This window comes from Emys orbicularis, chromosome 18, assembly GCF_028017835.1.
Source record: "Emys orbicularis isolate rEmyOrb1 chromosome 18, rEmyOrb1.hap1, whole genome shotgun sequence".
Taxonomy (NCBI): Eukaryota; Metazoa; Chordata; order Testudines; family Emydidae; genus Emys; species Emys orbicularis.
In genome coordinates this window covers 22,023,377-22,029,256 of record NC_088700.1, presented here as the reverse complement: position 1 = coordinate 22,029,256, position 5,880 = coordinate 22,023,377, and positions in this window count along the sequence as shown.

Here is a 5,880-nt window from a genome sequence, read left to right as displayed (position 1 = left end):
ATTTAGTAGTCTCATTTATAAGCTCTCTTCTTTAGAAAGCCAGTACTCGTAACCTTTGCCTGGGAATGTGTGTTACTCTAGGGCTGACTGTGCCTTGACCAAGAAATTTGGACCTTGACAAAAAATAATTGACTATCCCTTCCCATTGGGTTAGTTAAATCTGCCACAGACTTCTTTGCAAAAGTCAAAATGACAGCCGAAAAGCAAATGCAGCTGTTGGTGTACCAATCCCACACAATCAGCTTGTGAAAAACTGTGCTCCAACATGTATGCAGGGTTCATGTAGGGTGACCAGACAGCAAATGTGAAAAATCGGGACAAGGGGTGGGGGGTAATAGGAGCCTATATAAGAAAAAGACCCAAAAATCGGGACTGTCCCTATAAAATCAGGACATCTGGTCACCCTAGGTTCATGACAGATGGGGTTAAAAAACAGTCTTTATAGAACAAGAACTGAAGCAGTTTGACAGGGGTGTTTTCTGTGTAGATCAGTGTGTTGAATGTAGGTACCACAAGAAACTCCCAGTTCAGAAGACACTCTGAATTGTCAAATAGCCTGATGTTCTGAAGTGTGGGTTCATCCCTTACTCTGCTTTGAGAGTCCCATGATTGCAGCCAATGGGAATATTTCCCCCATTTCATAGCTACTTCAATGCCTAGGGTCAGTGGCTAGAGTAACTGGCTGTTTTCCTGTTTGCTATGAATTTGAGATAGCCCTTTACCATTATTTTTAGTGTCATTCGTTTTGTGTACTCCATTTCTGTTTGGAGGATGGATCATGTTCTGCTCAGCTGTTATGGTGCCTCTCAACTGATGTTTGATACTGCACTTTGTGGCTTAGTAACTGTTCCTATGTGCAACTGCCGTGTCTTGGAGACTGTAGTCACTCTTCATATTTGGGAATATAAACCTTGTTTGCATGTTCCCAAAATTTTAAAATGTGGTCTATGTTAATTTCCTTTGTATTTGGAGGGGTTCTGCTTCCCCGCCTCTCCCCCACTGTGCTCCTTCAAACAGGGTGAGTGAAGGATACAGGGTCTTAAGTTTTGTTGCAACTCCAATTGTTATTTTCTTCTTTTTAAAGTATTTCTTCTGTTCCTCCCCCTCCAGCCATTTATTTATTTATTTATAAACTGGTTCCAGGTGCTTCTAATACAGGAAGCTTTGCAGCTGTGTATATTCCTGTAGTGTTTTTCAAGGCAGTAACATGCAGGTCATCAGCATCTCATGATCTTTATTTCATGCCTGTGAACTGCCGAGGAAGTGCTACTGTACTAGAATGTTGCCTTAGTACCCAAGGAAAACAAGCTGAGATTTTCCTACTAGACAGGAAGAGAAAGTTTCATGGGCCTGAACTAAATGGAAAGCCCTGCATTGGATCAGGTAAACCTATCTAGGAATGGTACATGGGAGAGATGGAAAATGACCCATTACATTACACCCAGGCAGTCCTGTCCCCTCTGGGGGGTGGCTGTGTGGAATTGGACACTGCCAGGCAGTCCGGCCCCCTGCCTTGGCAGGGGCTGTGTGGAATTAATCAGTGCCCCTCTGCTGTCACGCTGGTGTGCATGTCCTGCTTTTGCACCCTGCTGTTACACAGTTGAGTCCTTCGCCCAGTGGTGCCGTGCAGTCTTTGCTAATAGATCCTGGCTGTATGGAATTCAGAGGGACCCCTTGGTGGTAGTGCTTTGGTTCCCATACCATGGGATATGCATGGGATTAATACCTTGATGGCTGGATGATGTTGATCAAGCAGAAGTCCAGTGTGTCCGGAAGGTTTCCACGCATTATCAGAACTAAACAAGCACTACCTGGTGAGTGCATTTGAGTATGCACGGTGGTCACATTAATTTTCATTCTGCAAACACAGACTGGTGTTAGCCCCCACTTCAATGATGCCTACAAGGACCTAACCACCTACTAACAGCCAGGCAGCAGGTTAACTTGGGAAAGTTAAAATATCTGTATATCATTTGAGCTTTCATAGAATCCTAGAATATCAGGGTTGGAAGGGACCTCAGGAGGTCATCTAGTCCAACCCCCTGCTCAAAGCAGTAGTGTCAGGATGTGGCAAATCATTAGCCCTCCCCGCATCTCCAAACTCTCTCTCTTTTTGTTTCCTTCAGAGTGTAAGCTCTTTGGGACAGAGGCAGGTCTTTTGTACAGCCGCATGCTGATGTTATCCAAAACAAACACTAAATCTTCCTGCTTTGCAGAAATTTCTGTGCAGCTGAGCATAATTGGTCTGTGCAGGCATGCAAAAGTCCCTGTGCTTAAGACTCACAGGATCAAGTGCCTCCTGCAGTAAACAAAAGGCTGTTTTTCTACCTTTTCTGTATGAGGAAGTGAAACTGCCCTTGTTTAAGCAGCAGGCTGTACCTGGGAGTGGCTCATTAAAGACTGCAGGTGCTGAAGCTGAGGCAGGTACCAGTACAAAGATCAGTTATATAACTTCATGTAGACACATGCTGTCAGCAACCTCTCATATAGTGTTAAGATTTCAGAATGGATTGTACATAACTCCAGTTATGTGAGTCCTCTTATCTGATGCATGGCTAAATGATTACATGAACTCCTGATTATCCAAAGAAATTGGGTGTCAAGGATAATAATGCCTTTACTACAACTGGAATGGCAAAGGCTGGTGCTGTATGTTCTGGTGCATGAATAATAAAAAATGCATGAAAGGTCATAGGCAAATGTTTCCTGTTTTCCTACGTGATGATTTCTAGCAGCATTTTGCTGACCCAGGGCACAGTAAGACTTTGCCTTCATCCCCACCGCTGCTGTTCAGCTCCCAAGGGTGCCCCTCTTTGCCATTATGGTAAACAGCATCCACTGCTGGAGACATGCTTGCGCCACCACAGGCTTGGCTCCAGGAGACGCACCAGGGAGCTATGGCGTGAACAGAAGTGAGGCCTCAGGTGGCCTGGTCACACTCTCACCTGTACAGACAGGAAGCTGAGGAGAGCGCTTCTTGGGGCCTGCTTTTCTTTCCCCCACTTTTCGACAGCACAGGCATGTGTTGGAGCAGCCTGTTCCTCATCATGCTGGCCAATCAGAGACCAGAGAAGGTGTCCGAGAACCTGTTTCCTTCCACCTTCTTTCGAACAGAAGAGTGTTGGGTTTTTCAGGCTTGGTGTGCAGTACACTTTGTGTGGGCCAGGGTCAGGAGGCATTGATCGTACAGAGCTAATTCTTACATGCCTGCTCTGGGTTTAAACCTTAGAAAAATGAACGGAGGCCAACATTTTCCAGTTGGGATGTCCCAAGTCAGGCACCTAAATGAACCGGATGGTACTTGGAAGTGCGTAACCAGGCCTCAGCTCCCTTTGATGGTAATGATACCTCCCATTGAACTCTGTGCCTTTCACATCAGGCCAATTACTTAGATCCCCCAAGGAATTTTTTTTGGAGAGGAGGGGATTTCCAGAATCATTTAAGCAAGCTTGGAGCACAAAGTCCCAGTGACTTGTAATGGGGTATATGCTCCCAACACCCTGGGGTGCTGTTGGAAATCTCACCCCTAACTCTAGGCACCTGTGGTGGGAAAATGTTAGCCTTCATCTTTTTCTAAAGGACAGTTGGATGGAGCAGTCACTTTATTTCCCCCTGCAGCATTCTGCATACTTATTGCCCATTGTCTCTTCTCCTCTTTTAGTTCAGGGAAATGAGCCCTCAAAAGATAGCCTTCATCGGCCATGGTGGCTTCCTTTTAACCCCTAATGAGAGTGGGTGGGTCCAGATCTGGATTGAGGTTTTTCAACAGCAGAAGAGCTAGCGTGTGGAGGAGCAAAACAAAGAGCAGGTTGCAGGAGCTGACTCTGCAAGTTACACTCCAGGGGTGCAAGGGAGCATCCCGGCCAAGGAACTTGCAGGATCAGGGCCTTTGTTTGTAACTACTAGGTACTTCAGTGGAGCTGGGGAGGCTGAGGTTAAGGAGAAATGTTCCTTTTTCAGGTCCTTTGGTGCTAGTACAGAGGCTGTGTGCAGAGTCACCACTAATGAGACAGTTCACTCATTTGGTTACCAACGTCCATCTCAGCTTGATTCCTGTTCTGCACAGAGCCACTGAAAATTAAATTAAATTAATGGAGATATCCTGTCTCCTAGAACTGGAAGGGACCTTGAAAGGTCATCAAGTCCAGCCCCCTGCCTTCACTAGCAGGACCAAGTACTGATTTTTGCCCCAGATCCCTAAGTGGCCCCCTCAAGGCTTGAACTCACAACCCTGGGTTTAGCAGGCCAATGCTCAAACCACTGAGCTATCCCTCCCCTTTTGAAATCTCACAATTTCCCTTTGAAAATAGGCTACTGGCTGGCAGTTAGACTTGTCTACACATGGAGTTAATCCAGAATAGCTATTATGCTTTAAATCCACACTCTACCTTAATCTGAATGAACTTTCAAGTGTAGACAAGCCCTTTGAGTGTGTGTTTGTGGGGCCATGATTGTCACAGTGCACAGTCTAGTTTTCTCTCATCTGAACTGTAGCTTTGTACCACCAAAGAACCATTCCATTTCCTTAGAAGATAAAGAAGGTTGTTAAATGAGCAAGGACTCTTTCCCAGCAATACAACCCAGCTCCTTATGAAATCTGTTCTCTCCAGTTAATAAGAATCATTAGGATTCTTGAGCCTAGTCTGCACTAGAACAGCGGCTCTCAACCTTTCCGGACTGCACCCCTTTCAGGATTGGTCTCGCGCACCCCAAGTTACACCTCACTTAAAAACTATTTGCTTACAAAATCACATATAAAAAGACAAAAGGGTCACAGCCACCCTGTTACTGAACAATTGCTGACGTTCTCATTTTCCCTATATATTCTAAAATGAACCAATTGGAATATACATATTGTACGTGCATTTCCAGGTATAGTACATACAGCAGTAGAAACAAGCCACCGGCTGTATGAAATGTTAGTTTGTACTGACTTCGCTGGTGCTTTTTATGGAGCCTGCTGTAAAGCTAGGGACACATCTAGATGAGCCCATGTACCCCCTGGAAGACCTCTGCGGACCCGTAGGGGTCCATGTTCCCGGACTGAGAACCAGCACTTGCAATCACTCGTGAGAAAAGCTCTCTACCAGCACAGCTACCCCGGTAACCCCTCCTAGCGCCAGGCAGCCGCTGGTGTAGCTCAGCGAGTGACTTCAGCTATTCTGGCAACAGGATCGTTTTGCCATTATAACAGCATCTCCGACCGGGCTGTTGCCAGCCTAGGACGACCCCCTTGTTGAACGGACACACGCTGGCAGGGCGGGGCTGACCCTGCTCCTGTTTCCCCGCTCAGGAAAGACTCCCGGTACTGGAGGCGATTTCCTGCGAGCCACAGAGCCCGGCCCAGGAAAGCGGACCCGCAGCTCCAGGGCGGACTTTTTCCCTCCCCGGCTGGGTCGCTCGCAGCAGCTCCGGAGCCTTTCGGGGGTTGCCCCCCGCCCCGTGGGGCTCTCCCGGCCGGGGCCGGGGCGAGCCGGGCTCTGTGCACATGGCCCCGCACCGGGGGAGCCTAGCAGCGAAGCCCGGTTGGTCTGGGCGGGAGCCGGCCAAGCGCAGCGCCCCCTGCCGCGCACACAGGGAGCGGGGCCGCCAGGCGGCGGGGACAACGGCGCAGCCCCCGGGCTCTAGGACCGAACCCTACCCGGCAGCGCGCACCTGCCCTGCCCCGCCCCGCCCTCCAAGACACGCCTCTCACCCGGAACTGGCCGGCCTGGCTGTGGCGGAACTGCTGTCCAATGGGCGGCGCCGCTCGGGCGCGAGGGAGCGATGCCGCCGCTGCTGTCCAATGGGCGGGTAGAGGGCGGGGCCGCAGGTCGGGAGGCGGCCGGCGGGGGGCCCGGTGCCTGGCAGTGCTGCCCCGCACCCCGTGCCGCGCGCACC